The 19,350-nt window shown below is 41.5% G+C and overlaps 1 protein-coding gene and 1 long non-coding RNA gene across 4 annotated transcripts in view; one reads left to right on the top strand and one right to left on the bottom strand.

Moving 5' to 3' along the window:
• UBE2N (ubiquitin conjugating enzyme E2 N) overlaps positions 1 to 19,350 on the top strand; it is a 443,559-nt gene that overhangs the window by 295,605 nt on the left and 128,604 nt on the right. The gene's annotated exons all lie outside the window — the stretch shown is intronic.
• LOC126930319 (uncharacterized) lies at positions 556 to 18,419 on the bottom strand. 2 transcript variants are annotated; one of them, XR_007717566.1, is made up of 4 exons: positions 17,282 to 18,419; positions 11,128 to 11,250; positions 8,274 to 10,209; positions 556 to 7,029 (listed from the first exon to the last, which is right to left on the bottom strand). It is a non-coding gene; the product is annotated as an uncharacterized LOC126930319 (long non-coding RNA). The 2 variants fall into 2 exon arrangements; XR_007717567.1 differs by having other exon boundaries at positions 556 to 8,409; positions 10,117 to 10,209; positions 17,282 to 18,413.

Here is a 19,350-nt window from a genome sequence, read left to right as displayed (position 1 = left end):
GCCACAACCACAAAGTTCCCCCTGCCACATCTTCACTGACAACAGATTATACTGTGATCTATTGATTCCAGCCATTGAATGGACAAAAATGATAGCATAAGATGATATGAATAAATACATAGATGATCACTGTAGCAACTGGGAAGTCAGAAGATAGTTATATGCCAACATCCCACACAGAGACCACCACAAAATAAAACACAAACTAACAAAGCTTATTCAAGAAGAAGTAGATTGCTGATGTACCTTCAGAATAAAACTAAATAAATAAACAATTAAAAAGTGGATAACTTTATAGCCCTATTTATATTAATGAAATAAACTCTCCAGGTTCAGAAGCCTTCATTGATGAATTATACCAAACATTTAATGGAAAAATAATATCCACCCTACATAAACTTTAAAAAAAAATAAATCAGAGATGTGAGAACATTTAACAACTTGTATTAGGAGACCAACATTATGTAGTCTGTCATACCAAAGACAGGCAAGACAGAAGAGAAAAGTATAGGCCAACATATCTCATTTTTAATTTTTTTTAAATTTTAAGTTCTGGGATACATGTGCAGGACGTGCAGGTTTGTTACATAGGTAAATGTGTGCCATGGTGGCTTGCTGCATCTGTCAACCCATCACATAGGTATTAAGCCCCGCATGCATTAGCTACTTTTCCTGATGCTCTCACTCCCACCACCCCCATCTACAGGCCCCAGTGTGTGTTTTTCCCCTCCCTGTGTTCATGTGTTCTCATTGTTCACCTCCCACCTATAAGTGAGAACATGCGGTGTTTGATTTTCTGTTCCTGCAGTAGTTTGCTGAGGATAATGGTTTCCAGCTCCATCCATGTCCCTGCAAAGGTCATGATCTCTTTCCTTTCTATGGCTGCATAGTATTCCATGGTGTATATGTACCACATTTTGTTTATCCAGTCTGTCATTGATGGGCATTTGGGTTGGTTCCATGACTTTGCTATTGTGAATAATGCTGCAGTGAACATATGCATGCATGTATCTTTATAATAGAATGATTTATATTCCTTTGGGATCCAGTAATGGGATTGCTGGGTCAAATGGTATTTCTGGTTCTGTGTCTCTGAGGAATTGCCATACTGTCTTCCACAATGGTTGAACTAATTTACATTCCCACCAACAGTGTAAAAGCATTCCTATTTCTCCACAGCCTCGCCAGCATCTGTTGTTTCTTGACTTTTTAATAATCACCATTCTGACTGGCATGATATGGTATCTCATTGTGGTTTTGATTTGCATTTCTCTAATGATCAGTGATGTTAAGTTTTTTTCCATATGTTTGTTGGCTGCATAAATGTCTTTTTTTGAGAAGCATCTGTTCATGTCCTTTCTTCACTTTTTAATGGAGTTGTTTGGTTTTTTTTTTCTTGTAAATTTGTTTAAGTTCCTTGTAGATTCTAGATATTAGGACTTTGTCAGATGGATAGATTGCAAAAATTTTCTCCCATTCTGTAGGTTTTTCTCTTCACTCTGATGATAGTTTCTTTTGCTGTGCAGAAACTCTTTAGTTTAATTAGATCCTGTTTGTCATTTTTTGCTTTTGTTGTAATTGCTTTTGATATTTTTGTCATAAAATCCTTGCCCATGCCTGTGTCCTGAATGGTATTGTCTAAATTTTCTTCTAGAGTTCTTATAGTTTTGAGTTTTACATTTAAGTTTTTAATCCATCTTGAGTTAATTTTGTATAAGGTGTAAGGAAGGGGTTCAGTTTCCGTTTTCTGCATATGGCTAGCCAGTTCTCCCAGCATCATTTATTAAGTAGGGAGTCCTTTCCCCCATTGCTTGTTTTGGTCAGGTTTGGAGAAGATCAGGTGCTTGTAGATGTGCAGTCTTATTTCTGAGTTCTCTGTTCCATTCCATTGGTCTATGTGTCTGGTTTTGTGCCAGTACCATGCTGTTTTGGTTACTGTAGCCTTGTAGTATAGTTTGAAGTTGGGTAGCATTATGCTTCCAGCTTTGCTCTTTTTGCTTAGGATTATCTTGGCTGCAGGGGCTCTTTTTTTGGTTCCATATGAATTTTAAAGTAGTTTTTTCTAACTCTGTGAAGATTGTCAATGGCAGTTAAATGGGAATAGCATTGAATCTATAAATTACTTTGGGCATTATGGCCGTTTTCCTGATATTGATTCTTCCTATCCATGAGTATGGAGTGTTTTTGCATTTGTTTGTGTCCTCCCTGATTTCCTCAAGCAGTGGTTTGTAGTTCTTCTTGAAGAGGTCCTTCATTTTGCTTGTTAGCTGTATTCTTAGGTATTTGATTCTCTTTGTAGCAGTCGTGAATGGGAGTTCATTCATGATTTGGCTCTCTGCTTGTCTATTTTTTGTGTCTAGGAATGCTAGTGATTTTTGCACATTAATTTTGTGTCCTGAGACTGCTGAAGTTGCTTATTACCTTAAGAAGCTTTGGGGCTGAGATGATGGGGTTTTCTAGATATAGGATCATGTGATCTGCCAAAAGAGATAGTTTGACTTCCTCTCTTTCAATTTGAATACCTTTTATTTCTTTCTCTTGCTTGACTGCCTTGGCCAGAACTTCCAATACGATGTTGAATAGGAATGGTGAGAGAGAACATCTTTGTCTTGTGCAGGTTTTCAAGAGGAATGCTTCCAGCTTTTGTACATTCAGTATGATATTGGCTGTGAGTGTGTCATAAATGGCCCTTATTATTTTGAGGTATGTTCCATCAATACCTAGTTTATTGAGAGTTTTTAACATGAAGGATGTTGAATTTTATCAAAAGCCTTTTCTGTGTCTATTGAGATAATCATGTGGTTTTTGCCTTTAGTGCTGTTTATGTGATGAATTATGTTTATTGATTTGCATATGTTGAACCAGCCTTGCATCCTGGGATGAAGCCAACTTGATCGTGGTGGATAAGCTTTTTGATATGCTGCTGGATTTGATTTGCCAGTATTTTACTGAGGATTTTTGCATCAGTGTTCATCAGGGATATTGGCCTGAAGTTTTCTTTATTTGTTGTATCTCTGCCAGGTTTTGGTATCAGAATGATGCTGGCTTCATAAAATGAGTTAAGGATTAGTCCCTCCTTTTCAATTGTTTGGAATAGTTTCAGAAGAAATGCTACCAGCTCCTCTTTGTACATCTGGTAGAATTCAGCTGTAAATCCATCTGGTCCTGGGCTTTTTTTGGTTGGTAGGTTATTTAATACTGCCTCAATTTCAGAACTTATTAGTCTATTCATGTATTCAACTTCTTCCTGGTTAGTCCTGGGAGGGTGTATGTGTCCAGGAATTTATCTATTTCTTCTAGATTTTCTAGTTTATTTGCATAGAGGTGTTTATAATATTCTCTGATGGTTGTTTGTATTTCTGTGAGGTCAGTGGTAATATCCCCTTTATCATTTTTTATTGTGTCTAATTGACTCCTCTCTCTTTTCTTCTTTATTAGTCTAGGTGGCAGTCTATCTATTTTATTAATTTTTTCAAAAATGCAGCTCCTGGATTCGTTGCGTTATTGAAGGGTTTTTCGTGTCTCAGTCTCCTTCAGTTCTGCTCCAATCTTGGTTATTTCTTGTCTTCTGCTAGCTTTCGACTTTCTTTGCTCTTAGTTCTCTAGTTCTTTTAGTTGTGATGTTAGGATGTCAATTTCAGATCTGTGGGCATTTAGTGGTATGAATTTCCCTCTTAACACTGCTTTAGCTGCATCCCAGAGATTCTGGGGTGTATGTTGACTCTTTGTTCACATTGGTTTCAAATAACTTCTTGATTTCTGCCTTAATTTCATTATTTATCCAGGAGTCATTCAGGAACAGGTTGTTCAATTTCCATATAGTTGTGTAGTTTTGAATGGGTTTCTTAATCTTGAGTTCTCATTTGATTGCACTGTGGTCTGAGAGACTGTTTGTTATTATTTCAGTTCTTTTGCATTTGCTGAGAAGTGTTTTACTTCCAATTATGTGATCAGTTTTAGAGTAAGCACCATGTGGCACTGAGAAGAATACGTATTTGTTGTTTTTTTGGGTGGAGAGTTCTGTAGATATCTATCAGGTCCACTTGGTACAGAGCTAAATTCAAGTCCTGAATATCTTTTTAAGTTTTCCATCTTGATGACCTGTCTAATATTGACAGTGGAGTGTTAAAGTCTCCCACTATTATTGTGTGGGAGTCTAAGTCTCTTTGTAGGTCTCTAAGAACTTGTTTTATGAATCTGGTTGCTCCTGTATTAGGTGTATGTATATTTAGGATGGTTAGTTCTTCTTATTGAATTGAGCACTTTACCATTATATAATGCCCTTCTTTGTCTTTTTTGATCTTTGTTGGTTTAAAGTCTGTTTTGTCAGAAACTAGGATTGCAACCCCTGCTTTTTCTGCTTTCCATTTACTTGGTAAATTTTCCTCTGTTCCTTTATTTTGAGCCTAAGTGTGTCTTTGCACATGAGATGGGTCTCTTGAATATAGCACACTGATGGGTCTTGACTCTTTATCCATCTTGCCATTCTATATCTTTTAATTGGGACATTTAGCCAATTTTACATTTAAGGTTAATATTATTATGTGTGAATTTGATCCTGTCATCATGATGCTAGCGACCAATATCTCTCATGAACATAGTCACAAAAGATTAGCAAACAGAATCCAGACATATTTAAAAAGCACGTACTTGGGCATATTCTAGGAAGGCAAGGTTAGTTCAACATTCAAAGTCAGTCAGTAAAACTCTTGCTCTCAATGGACTAAAATAGTACAATTATATAATTATCTCAATACATGCAAAAAAAAGTGTTTGTAAAATTCAACATAGATTCATCATAAAAAATTTCAGCAAACTGGGAATAGAAAGAAACTTCCTCAATCCGATAAATCTTATTTATAAACAACCTACAGTTAGCATCATTTTTAATGGTAAAAAATCAAATGCTTCCCCCTAAGGTTCTAGCCAGTGCTAGAAAAATAAAATATGTAAATTTAGTTAGGATTCAAGATACGAAGTCAATAGAAAAAAATAGTTTTTCTGTTTACTAGCAGGAAACAATTGGAAATGTAAAATGTTAAAAATACAGTTTATAATAATTTTTAAAACATGAAATACTTAGTGATGTAAGACCGCTACACTGAAATAATGTTTTTAAATACTGAGAGAAACTATGGTAGAACAAATAAAGAGACAGAGTATGCTCATGGCTTGGAAGAGTCAATATTGCTAAAATGTCAGTTCTCCCCAAATTAGTCTGTAGATTCAACATAACCTAAACAAAACCTCAACAGCCTTTTTGGGGGGGTAAAAATTAACAAATTATATAAAAATGCAAAGGACCTAAAGATGATTCTGAAAAAGAATAACAAAGTTGGAAGAGTCATGTTATTTGATTTTAAGATTTATTCTAAAGCTACAGGAATCAAGACAGTGCAATACTGGTGTGAGAATAGACATATAGACCAAAGGAACAGACAAGGGAGTCCAGAAATAGACCACAAATATAGAGTCAATTGATTTTCAACAAAAGTGCCAAGGTAATTCAATGGAGAAAGGATAGCTCTTCAACAAATTGTACTACAACAATTGGACATTCACACATCAAAACAAATGAACGTTGACCATTACTTCATACTATATACAAAAATTAACTTGAAATGGATTACAGACCTACATGTAAGTCAAAATTATAAAACTTCTGAGAAAACAGGATAAAATTATATGATCTTGAATTAGGCAAAGCTTTCTCAGAAAGGACACAAACATCTCAAACCATATAAGAAAAATTTGATACATTGGACCTTATCAAAATTAAAATGTTCTGCTCTTCAAAAGATGTCATATGAATGTAGCTCAATAAAGCTGCTATAAAAAAATAAACTTTTTTTCTTTTCTTTTCTTTTCTTTTCTTTTCTTTCTTTCTTTTTTTTTTAAAGACACAGTCTTACTATGTTGACCAAGCTGGAATGCAATGTCACGATATCCACTCACTGCAACCTCCATCTCCCAAGTTCAAGCGATTCTCCTGCCTCAGCCTCCAGAGTAGCTGAGATTACAGGCATGTGCCACCATACCCAGCTAATTTTTTATTTTTAGTAGAGAAGGGGTTTCGCCAAGTTGGCCAGGCTGGTCTCAAACTCCTGACTTCAAGTGATCCACCCACCTCAACCTCCCAAAGTGCTGGGATTACCATGCCTGGGCAAAAAGATAATATTGAGAAAAAAATTTAAAGCCACAGACAGAAAAATTTTATAAAATTTTATGTCTATAACTTGTATCCAGAATATATAAAGAACTTTGACAGCTCAAACATAAAAATATTTTTTGAATCGAACTAAAAAATGATCAAAATATTTGAACAGACACTTTCACCAACAAATATACATATTAATGGAAAATTTGTTCATTAAAAGATGCTAATTTGAATTTTGGGGAATGTAAATTAAGATATGACAAAGTACCATTGCATACCCACTAGAATGTCTAAAATTACAAGGAGGGACATTATCAAACATTTGACAAGTGTATGGAGCAACTGAAACTCTCTTACATCGATGGTGGGAATGAAAAATAATAAAACCACTTTAAAACAGTTTGGCAGTTTTTATAAAATTAAATACACATTTACTGTATGATCCAGCAATACCACTGTCAGGGATTTATGCAAGAGAAATGAATTCATATGTCTATATAGAGACCTGTATTCACGTTACAATTACAACTTTATTCATAATAGCTGAAGACTGGAAACAGCCCAAATGTCCATTGACAGAGAAATGCATAAACAAATTCCACTACATTCAGACCATGGAATAATAGTCAGCAATGAAAAAAAGCAAACTACTGATTCATGCAACAATATGAATTATTCTCAAAACTGATATACTATTAGCAACCAGAAACAAAAGGCTATATTTTATTTGATTCCATTAATATTACATTCTGGAAAACAGATCAGCTATTGCCAGGAAGTGGGGGTGGGTGAGGAGATCAACTGCAAAGATGCATGAGAGGATTTCTGGAGTTGATGGACGTATTCTGTATCTTGACAAGGCAGTTACATGACTGCAGGAAATCAACAATACTTACTGAATTATGTACAGTACAGGGGTAAATTTTGTTAAAATTAGTCCCTAATAAACCTGACTCTTAAAAGCAAAAGCAAAAGTAGAAAAGAACCACCTTAGAGAAGAACAAAGAAGGGGGAAAATGCTGAAATCTTACATTATTCAGGCTAAGAGGTCAGTGTGTATGGAGGACTCCATGACTGAATAACCTTTCTTCCCACTAACCAATAATTTAGCATTTATATGGTGCTCACCCTGGGAAAACAAATAAGGAAGTTAAGAATTTATATTTATATATTTGCATTTTTTAATCCCTACCACTGGAAGGTCTAGATACACCTTCCAACCTTAATTCAGGTTGTTCAAGAAAGAATAGTTCAACTTTAGTGAAATTACACATAGGAAAAGATATTGACATATCTTTAACACTAAAAATAGAATTAAAAAGGGTCTTTTACAGTTCCCCAAAGGAGGTAAAGATATTTTACACACATTCATTCTTAGCTCTTGATAGATCTATGGATGCATAGAAATTCAGACCCAGCAAGATGTTGTGGAACTAAATAGTTTTGCCCAAGAGAGAAACATGACTGGATTGACATGTTGGAAGTGCTAGAAGACACTCTGGCAGTCACAGTGTGGAAAGGGAATTTGATCAGGGCAAATCCAGATAGATAGACCTGGTTGCTGAAAGTATCCCTTGAACAGATGCTGAAGCCCTTGCCTAGGGAAATTGGGAGTGACAGAGTTAGAGGAAACAACTCAGTGAGACTCGGCCATTGGTCGAATGTGAGGGAGGGATGAGGGAGAAAGTAGCATGGGGGATCACATTAAGGTTTCTGACTTGGTGGAGGATGATGTTACACCAAGACTCTGGGAAGAGGGTCAAGATAGCATGCTTGAGAAGAGGAAGTGTTCCCTTGTGACACCTATCCATGTTGATCTGGGCATTTCATCTTGGCTTTTTCTAGAACCCCTTCTCTGCCATAGTCAGGGTTTGGGGTCTCTCCTCTGTCTTCTCACATTATATTAAACTATGACATAATTAATAAATGATCTGTTTTATGTCCACCTCTCCTGTTTAACTTGAAGCTACTCAAGGGCAGGATCTGTGACTTCTCCATCTTTAGATCAAGTCCAAACTCCTTATCATGGCTTAAAAGGTCTAGATGACCTTACTGTGGTATCCCTTCTTTCCTCTCAGCACCCCACAACTTCTCCACCAAGCCGTTCCTCTCTTACCTGCAGACTGTACATTGCTAGACCCTCTGCCTGGAATGTTCTTCCTCCTCACAGTCTGATATGGTTTGACTGTGTCCCCAACCAAATCTCACCTTGAAATGTAGCTCGCATAATTTCCATGTGTTGTGGGAGGGACCTGGTGGGAGATAATTGAATCATGGGGGCTGTTTCCCCCATACTGTTCTCATGGTAGTGAGTAAGTCTCATGAGATATGATGGTTTTATGAGGGGAAACCCTTTTACTTGACTCTCGCTCTCTCTTGCCTGCCGTCATATAAGACATGACTTTCGCCTTCTGCCATGATTGTGAGGCCTCCCCAGGCAGGTGGAGATGTGAGTCCATTAAGCCTCTTTTACTTTGTAATTTACTCAGTCTTGGGTATGTCTTTAACATCAGCATGAAAATGGGCTAATACACAGTCCCTCCTATACCTGGAAATGTCTTGATCACTTCTTGTTCTCAGCTAAGCCACTGTTTTCTTTAGGAAACCTTCAATAACCCCCAATCCTGTATAGGGGCCCTTCCAGAATATTCCCATGACACCTCTGCTTCCAGGTATATTAGTACCTACCACTCTGTTATAATTGCTTGTTTTCCCCATTACCCTCTAAGTTCCATCTCACCGTGGTAGCAGTTGTCATAATGTCTTAGTCCATTCAGGCTGCTATAACAAAATACCTTAGACTGGGCAATTTATAAACAACAGAAATGTATTCCTCATAGTTCTGGAGGCTGGGAAGTCCAAGATCAAAGTGCCAGCAGAGTCATTGGCTGGTGAGGGCTGCACTCCGCTTCAAAGATAGGGTCTTCTGGCTGCCTACTCATACGACAGTGGGGATGAACAAGCTCCCTCAGGCCTCTTTCCTAAGAGCACTAATCCCACAGATGAGGGCTCTGCCTCATGACCTAATAAGCTCCAAAAGGTTCCACCTCTTAATCATAGTGCACTGGAGGCCGGGTGCAGTGGCTCACACCTGTAATCCCAGCACTTCGGGAGGCAGAGGCGGGCAGATCAATTGAAGTCGGGAGTTCGAGACCAGCCTGGCCAACATATTAAAACTCCGTCTTTACTAATAACACACAAAAAATTAGCCAGGCGTGGTGGCACTCGCCTGTAATCCCAGCTACTCAGGAGGCTGAGGCATGAGAATCGCCTGAACCCGGGAGGCAGAAGTTGGAGTGGGCTGAGATTGTGCCACTGAACTCCAGACTGAGGAACAGAGTGAAACTGTGTCTCAAAATGTGTGTGTATATACACACACACACACACACACACACACACAAATTTGGTGGGGACACAAACATTCAGGCTATAACAAATAATAAGAATTTTTAAAATAATGACAATATTGGCTAATATTTATTAGGTACGTAATATATGCCAGACATCCTACTGAGTATTTTGATGTATTAACTCACTTTGACTTTACTACAACCCTTCAGGGTGGGTCCTTTCACAGTCACATTTTACAGATCAGGAAACTGAAATATCGAGAAGCAAGTAACTTGCTCGAGGTCAACATTCTACAAAGAATATTAATAAACAACAGCTATTTATTTCATTCTCCCTGGTTCCTAGCATGATCCTGTCAGGGAATAGATGTTCAGTAAATGTTTGTGGACTTGATCTGACGTGAGCAGGTTGTACCTGAGCTGGCAGTGCTGCCTGGCACAGAAGAGAGGGCAGACCGGGCCAAATGCTCATAAACACAAGGCACCTATACCAGGCTTTGATGAACACTCTCTAGCACTGCTGCCTGGAGCCAGAAGAAGGCTTCTATGTCTGACAGTTTGTATCCAGAACATATAAAGAACTTTTGGTCTGGACATGGTGGCTCACACCTGCAATCCTAGCACTTTGGGAGGTCAAGGTGGGAGAATTGCTTGAACCCAGGAGTTTGAGGACAGCCTGGTCAATATGGTGAGACTCCAACTCTACAAAAAAAAAAAAAAAGTTTTTTTAATTTTAAAAAGAACTTTTACAGCACTTCATTTTATTTATATATATATATATATATATATTTTTTTTTTTTTTTTTTTTTTTTGAGACGGGGTCTCACTCTGTCACCCAGGCTGGAGTGCAGTGGCGCAATCTTGGCTCACTGCAACCTCCACCTTCCCAGGTTCAAGTGATTCTCCTGCCTCAGTCTCCCGAGTAGCTGGGATTACAGGCGCCCGCCACCATGCCCGGCTAATTTTAGCATTTTTAGTAGAGGTGGGGTTTCACCATGTTGGCCAGGCTAGTCTCGAACTCCTGACCTCAGATCCACCCACCTTGGCCTCCCAAAGTGCTGGGATTACAGGTGTGAGCCACCACACCCAGCCAATAAAAAATATTTTCCAAAAATTGAACTAGTTGGGCACAGTGGCTCACACCTGTAATCCCAGCACTCTGGGAAACTGAGGGGGGCAGATCACCTGAGGTCAGGAGTTTGAGACCAGCCTGGCTAACATGGTGAAACCCCGTCCGTCTCTACTAAAAATTGCAAAATTAGCCAGGCATGGTGGCGGGCGTCTGTAATCCCAGCTACTCGGGAGGCTGAGGCAGAGGAATCACTTGAACCTGGGAGATGGAGGTTGCAGTGAGCCAAGATTGTGCCACTGCACTACAACCTGGGTGACAGAGCGAGACTCCGTCTCAAAAAAAAAAAAAAAATTAAACTAAAAGATGGTCAAAATATTTGAACAGACAGTTTCACCAAAGAATACACATTAATAGCAAATTAGTTCATTAAAAAAATGCTAATAGGAATTTAGCATGGTCGAAAGCTGCTCTCAGTACAGCTCCAAGAAGCTTTTGTATTTCCAGGGAACATGCCCTAGACACAGGCATACAATCAACCCTGTGCTGACCTGGTGATCCTCCTTCTTCCCAAAATGATTCCACGTGCGCAGGCCGTCCTCCCCTCGCCTGCAGTGGCTGGTTCTCTCTTGCGGTCATGCAGTGGGGTTCCTGAAGACCTTCCTGGATAGCTACTAAGGCAAGTTCATGCATCTGATTAATGGAGGTGCCTCTGAGGCGGTTGTTCACCCTGCCTGTCAGCCATTCAGAGAAGGATCCTCAGAGAATATCCCAGAACAGAGTGGGCGGGACAGCAGTGGCTCCCAGCCTCAAGTGCACAGTAGTAACCCCTGCTGAGTTTTCAAAACACTGATACATAGAATGCACCCTAAATTAATTAAATCAGAATTCCTGGGGGTGGGACCCAGGCATCAGTATTTTTTAAGCACCCTGGAACATTCCACAGTCCAGACCCACTGCAGAGGCACTCAGTCTTGTTCTCTCTCTCTGGCCTCGGTCCCCTGGCCCAGAGTTTGAGAACAGTGGATGTCTGCCGTGTGAGATGGGATGGGTGAACCCTGGAGAGCAAGCGAGACCACGTAATCTCGAATGTGGTGAGGCCCTGCGGGGAGAAGCCAGCCTCTGTGCAGGGTTCTTGTGCTCTGAACGTCATAACCTGGTCTAAATGTTGAAAGGAAAGTGATACCTCCCCACTCACTCCTGAAGGGGCAGGAGGGGGTGGCTGTGGGAGTTGGATCTTTATCTCCAGGACTTGCTCTGTCCTCCTCTGAAGAACATCTGGAGCTTTCTACCCCTTAGAGATATTTATGTGTCTTTTACAGACTGGACACACAATCTCCAGGGAACAGTGGGGTGAAATGGTTTGCCTACATTCTCCTCACACTCAGATTTCTCCCTCCAGGGCCAATTTCAGAGGATCTGAGTTTTTAGTTTGTTCTGGCAAACCTCAGCATCTTTACATATCTCCTCATGATTTGGCTTTTGGCAATAACTGGCTGTGACCTGAGGTGTCCCTCCCTAGCCCTGCCCTGCCCCTGTACTTCTCTAGTTTCTTTTCTGAAGACAGCAGAGGGGAAATAGGGGGCACTAGAAAAAGGCATCAGACACAACAGCCTGAACAAAAGTGAAGGTGGTGGCAGCAATAATAATTATGACTATTACTATTAGTGCCGCTGCTAACATTTCCCGAGTATGTGCTTTGTTCCAACCACTGTGCCGGGCACTTTCAGGCATCCTTCTCTTTGTCCTCTCACCAAAGCGTATGAGGCAGGAAATGCAGGAAATAGCATCACCATTTTACCGAGGAAAAGAGGAAAGTCACACTGTGGAGCAATGCTTTGCGCCTTTTTAAAAGAAAGGACTGGCTGGGCGCTATGACTCATGCCTGTAATCCCAGCACTTTGGAAGGCCAAAGTGGGTGGATCACCTGAGGTCAGGAGTTCAAGACCAGCCTGGTCAACATAGTGAAACCCGTCTCTACTAAAAATACAAAAATTAGCCGGGTGTGGTGGCGGGCGCCTGTAATCCCAGCTACTCAGGAGGCTAAGGCAGGAGAATCGCTTGAACCCAGGAGGCGAAGGTTGCGGTGAGCTGAGATTGCGCCATTGCACTCCAGCCTGGGCAACAAGAGCAAAACTCCGTCTCAAAGCAAAAAAAAAAAAAAAAAAGAAAGAAAAAAAAAAAAAAAAAAAAAAAAAGAAAAGAAAGAAAGAAGAAAGAAAGGAAAGATCAACTGCTTCTCAGGGTCACCTGGGAACTTGCTAGAAATGTAAATATTCTCTGGCCAGAGTTGAATTCATGGGTGTGCAACTAGTGTCGCCACACAGAACGTCAAAGCTGAAGTTTGATTTTACCTTCGAATTTGTGTTTACTAAGTCCAATTGGACAATGGAGCAAGCATGGGGGTTTGGAGACTTGGCTCACAGCTTGCCTCCCCTTTCCACCCTGGGTTCTCAGCACCTGCACCCCATCCTCCACACCCCACTTAGTCTTCCCACCCTGCCCAATGACCACTGCCACCCTCCACTCAAGGTGGCAGCTGGCTTGTGTTGATGAGAGGAGGCTTGTGTTTGCCATTGCCCTCTGTCCCTGGCGGGGGCCTGGGCACAAACACGGAGAGGATCGGGGTTGCATGCACACTGCGTGGTGCTCAGGCCAGGGCCAGGCAGCAGCTGTCCCCACTCTAGGGTGGCAGCACCAGTTCAATCCGTGGGCTACTTATCAGGGGCTTCTTCCCATCCCTGATCCAGGTACTAAGTGTGTCCTGGTGTGAGGCTGCAATTAGCATTGGTGGGCATGGTGGCCTGTCTGCTATGGACTAGGGCACTGAGCCAGTGGGAAGGGGAAATTGACTTCCCCACCCTAGGATGAGACCTCTACATATTCTTTTTCTTTTTTCCTGAGATGAAGCCTTGCTCTGTTGCCCAGGCTGGAGTGCAGTGGCATGATCTCAGCTCACTGCAACCTCCACCCCTTGGGCTAAAGTGATTCTCCTGCCCTAGCCTCCCGAGGAGCTAGGATTACAGGTGTGCACCACCACACTCAGCTAATTTTTGTATTTTTAGTAGAGATGGAGTTTCACCAGGTTGGCCAGGCTGGTCTCGAACTCTTCACCTCAGGTGATCCACCTGCCTTGGCCTCCCAAAGTGCTGGGTTTACAGGCATGAGCCATCCCGCCCGGCCTGCATTTTCCTTTTGCACGAGGCTTTGCAAATAATGTAGCCGGCCATAGCTCTGGCTGGCACAGACCAACTGAATCAAAGCTGTCATGGTGGGGCCCAGAAATCTACTTGAAGAAGCACTCCAGTGATTCTGCTGCATACTAGAGTTTGAGAACTGCTGAGTGACAGGGAAGCTGGGGAGAAAACCTGAAGGTGGCCAGACCATGTGGCCATGGAGAGCGGCAGCTTGGGGGTCCAACAGACCACGACTGAAATCCTAGTGTTTGCTGAATGACCATAAGCAAGACCCACAGCTCACTGTTGAACAATCATAGATGGGTATATATAATTCAGACACACTGGAAGCTATTCCTGAGAGAATGACCAGCCTGGTAAACTGGATAAAAGCCACTGTAAGATCTATTTACCCTGAGAAGCGGGCTGCCCAACTCCACTTATCAATGCCAAGTGGAACACCCCAGAGGAAGCAACCAATAATATGCTTCATATGCAAGCCATTGGGAACTGGCTTTATAATGACGGGAATATTAACCTGGTGTTTTAAAAATATATTAACTAGTCTTTCTGAGCTTGCTTCCAATAGGCTCCAGTGTCCTACAGATGTGCCTCTTTTCTCTTTGAAGCTGAGAAACCAAGTCATGCTGAAGACCTGGAAATCCCAGCAGGCTGCAAACCAGCTGCAACCACCATGGGTCAGTCCTTTTGAGATGCTGCTGATTACCCACTCATCCGCCAAGTTAGCCAGTGTTAAGCCATGGATTCACCACACTCAGATAAAACCTGTCCCTCTGGCATCCCTCCAGAAAAAAACAGGCATGCTCTTGTGAACCCTAAGATGGCCTTAAGTTAATATTCAATGCCCAGCCAAAGACCCTAAATCAGAAATCATAAATGGAACATGTGCTTTTCAGGTTGGCATTATTCTCCCCAAAACCCTTCTTGCATGCAGAATATAATGAACCAAAAACAATTTTTAGTAATTTTTTTTTGAGACAGAGTCTCACTCTGTCACCCAGGCTGGAGTACAGTGGCGCAATCTCAGCTCACTGCAACCTTCACTTCTCAAGTTCAAGCAATTCTCATTCTTCAGCCTCCCAAGTGGCTAGGACTACAGGCGTGCACCATCACGCCCAACTAATTTTTGTATTTTTAGTAGAGACAGGGTTTCATCACTTTGCTCAGGCTGGTCTTGAACTCCTGACCTCAAGTGAGCCACATCTGCCTCGGCCTCCCAGAGTGCTAGGATTACAGGCGTGAGCCACTGCACCCAGCTATGAATCAGAAATACTTTTTAATAGGCTTAGGATTGTTATCTTGGATTCGTTAAGGGATTCACTTTAATACTTGGGCATTTTTTTTTTTTTAATCATGGTGCTCCAACAAGCAGGATGCCAATCAGGTGCTCCTGAGCCCTTCAGATTCAGGGGTGATGTTTTCATTTCCCATCATTATCCCACAATGCACCCCTTAGCATTAAGTAGCCAAAAAGGTAGACAACCATATTCCCCATGATTGAAAAATTAATGAATAGAAAAAGGGGATTAAAACCAGCCCAATTGTCCCATAGAAATGTTATTACAGTTTTTAAAAGAAACATAAAAACCCTTCCTGTTTTTAAAATGTAAAACTTACATTTATCTCATCTGAATTCCTTCCTCAAAAAACAGACAGGCAAAAACAAAAACCTAAAACTCATCAGATCACTGTATCCAGACGGAGATGCCAGACCCCTCATCCATCATGATTACTTCCACACTCCTCCTTAATTCCTGTTTTCCCACCTTTCCTGCTATATAAAACCCTCAATTTTAGTCTGTCAAACATACTTGAGACTTTATCTCCTATTCTCCTTGGCTGCAACACCCCATTAAAGCTTTCTTCCCCGGCAATACTTATTGTCTCAGTGATTGGCATTCTGTGTAACAAGCAGCAGGACCTAGACTGGATCTCTGGTGTTTCAGTAGCATTACCTTTTAGTAAATGCTGTTGTGTTGTGCCCAGATTCCCTTTATGAAACCCAGCTCCCACAGGTTAAAGGGCTCAGCTCCACAAGACTTCAGACACAAGCCACAAATGGGGTCCCCAGGTGACCCACACTTCTGCCCAGTGGACTATGAATTCAGGGGTTCTGTGACTTTCCCCACCCAGCTTTGATAATTCACTAGAATCCTCACAGAACTCAGGAAAATGCCATACCTACTATTACGCTTTATTATGATGGACACACACGAGCAGCCAGATGGAGGGGTATTGAGGAAGGGTCTGAATGCAGGAGCCTCTGTCCCTGGGGAGGTGGGATGAGCCACTCTCCTGGATATGTTCACCAACTCAGAAGCTCTCCAAGCCCCATTGTGTAGGAATTTTTTTATGGCAGTTTCAGTAAGTACACATGATTGATTAAATCATTGGCCATTGGTGATTGAACTCCATCTCTAGCCTCTCTCCAGCTCTCAGAGGTGGGAGAGCAAGGCTGGAAGTTCTAACCTTCTCAGTACGTGGTTGGTTTTTCCTGTGTCCAGGCCCCATCCTAAAGCTACCTAGGCCCCCTCTCCCCAGCAAAAATCATCTCATTTGCAAAAGAGTAATTTCCAAGGGGGTTAGGAGCTCTATGCTGGGAACCACAGACCAAGATTAATATATATTTTGTATTATACCACAGGTACCAGTCACCCTCCAGATCTAAGAATGGCTTCAGGCTGGGGCTATGGTCACCTCTTTACCCAGCTTCTCCCCTGCCCTATTCTGCTTCACTTGCATCCTTAAAGGTTTCACCCAAGAGCTCTTCTTCAAGATAGCACCTATAAAGCCAGACACCCTGGCATATGCCTATAATCCTAGCACTTTGGGAGGCCAAGGTAGGAGGATGGTTTGAGCCCAGGAGTTCAAGACCAGCCTGGACAACATAGTGAGGCCCCATCTCTACAAAAAAAATAATAAATTACCCAGGTGTGGTGCTGCATGCCTCTAGTCTCAGCTATTCAGGAGGCTGTGGCAGGAAGATGGCTTGAGCCCAGGAGGTCGAGGCTGCAGTGAGCTAAGATCATGCCACCGCACCCATCTTGGGCAACAAAGGGAGACCCTGTCTCTAAAAAAAATAAAAACAATTTACAACAGTAAGCACCTGTACACAAACCCCATCTCCAGCCCTGTTTCTAGGGCTTCCAATTTAACACACCGAGAGGCTGGGCATAGTGGCTCACGCCTATAATCCCAACACTTTGGGAGGCTGAGGTGAGTGGATCACTTGAGGTCAGGAGTTTGAGACCAGCCTGGCCAACATGGCAAAAACCCATCTCTACTGAAAATGCAAAAATTAGCTGGGCATGGTGGCACACGCCTGTACTCCCAGCTACTCAGGAGGCTGAGATAGGAGAATCAGTTGAACCCAGGAGGTGGAGGTTGCAGTGAGCCAAGATCACACCACTGTACCCCAGCCTGGGCAATGAAGGAAGACTCTGTCTCAATAAATAAATAAATAAATAAATAAATAAAATAAAATAAAATAAAATAAAATAAAACATACCTGGAGCTTTCTACATCCCATAGGTATCTGTGTGTCTTTCTCATGCCCTATTTGACGAAGAAATTCTGGAGCTCAAATCTATGTCTACTTTATCTTTGCCTTCTTGTAACACCTGTCTCAGTGTCTTGCACATATAGAATGCTCAGTAAAGTTTTTGGAATAAGTATTTCATATTTTGGAATCATTTACAGAGCAGGGGTTACCTTTCTGACTTGTTTTCTCTAGTTCTTATTCTGCACCCCCTGCCCTGCAAACCTGCCACATAAGCAGGTCATTTCTCCACCCCTCAAGATGAGGGCAAAGAACTTCAGAAACTGCTCACAAACAGGCCCCTGTGGAAATACCTCCAGGCCACTGGCATTCCTGCCTGCTGCCAGAGACCTGGGAGGCTGTTCACTGCCTTGAGTATTTTTGTTCTTTCCAACTTCTCTGCCCCATCAAGTTAAACAGTCCTTAAGAGTAAATAAATGTGGCAAAGACAAAACAAATATTTTTTTCCAATTGGATTGGTTCATTCCTTATGTGGGTTCAGATGAGGGAGAACCAGAATGTTTTGATTAAATCAGCCTTTGCCATTAGCTGATTTGCTTGTTTACTAAAGGGCTGTCGTATTTCTTGTCATTATCTACCAAAGTGCGAATTCTTGGTATTGTTGAAAGGACTGCTCTGAAAAGGGAAATGGCAAGCTTCCTTAACCTAATGTTCTCACATAGTGTAAAAACACTAAATCAAAAGCATCAGGCAAATGCAACCCTGTAGAATTGCAGAGCAGAGAAATAGGAGGCGTAAGTGGGTTCTCTCTACATCCCTTTCAAGAGTCTTACAGTGTGTTTCTGCTGACAAATTTTTCCACTTTCTTTTCTTTTCATATATTATATAGCCATCTCACCGGGGTGCTTCCATGGTTTGAGTTTCTGATAGGAAGATAGATAAGGTTGCTCCCAGAGGTCCCTACAGTTTGGGAACCATGGTTCTTCCCAACCTAAAAGGTTTTCACGATCACATAAGATGCCATTGCATCATCACGGTGGTGGTGCTTTAGTTATTAGTCCTCCAAAGTGATGGTGACCTCATACTAGTACTAACGATGATGACGCTAGATAACAAGTATCGTGTATATCAGGCGTTGTTCTAGTACTTTACATAAATTAATGTATTCATTCTCATCACAACTCTATGAGGTAAGTACTTTAATATCCCCATTTTACACATGAAAAAACCTGGGGCTCACAGATGCTAAGTAACTCGCCCAAGCATAGAAGTTCTAAGTGGCAGAGCTGGGCTTTGAACCCAGGTAGTCTGACTCCAGAGCTAGGTTATAGTATGAGTCATATTAGCAGCCATTAACATTTATTGAGCCTTAAGCATATGCCAGAAGTGATTCTTAATTCTTTTTTTTAATAGTTGATCCTCCATATCCGTGGGCTTTGCATCCACAGATTTTTTTTTTATTAATTCCTTATGTGTATAATTGTCATTGATCCCCATGAAAAATCCTATCAGATATTTATCATCCTCATTTTACTGAAGCATAGACAGTCTAAGTAACTTGCCCAGAATTACGCAGCTGGTGCATGAGGGAACCAGGTTTCCAGTCTCTGTGGAGTGCCTTCAGAGGCCACACTCCTAACTCCAGGTCTTCTGGTCTTGCTGACAGGTGCTATGAGCTTAGCTTTTGCTTTGTGGAACAGGTCCATACCACTATTGATACTTTGAAAGTATATTCTCTCTCCCCTGGGAAATATCCATCCAGGGAGCTATAGAACAAGCGCTCCCATGATCTCATCTGCAGTACACATCTCTTCTGATCTTTTTGTTGGCCTGCCCAGCATCTTCCTTCTCATTTTGGTAAGAGCACCCTAATTTCCTGTTGGGGAATGTATTTATTTTATATTGTTGCCACAACAAATGACGATAAACTTAGTGGCTTAAAACAACACAAATTTATTATCTTATAATTCTGGAGATCAGAAGTCCAAAATAGATCTCTCTGGGCTAAAATCAAAGTGTTAACTGGGCTGTGTTCTTTCCGGAGGCCCTAGGCAGAATCTGTCTCATTGCGTTTTTCA

This window comes from Macaca thibetana, chromosome 11 (genome assembly GCF_024542745.1).
Source record: "Macaca thibetana thibetana isolate TM-01 chromosome 11, ASM2454274v1, whole genome shotgun sequence".
NCBI lineage: Eukaryota > Metazoa > Chordata > Mammalia > Primates > Cercopithecidae > Macaca > Macaca thibetana.
This window is presented reverse-complemented; position numbering and strand designations above follow the sequence as displayed.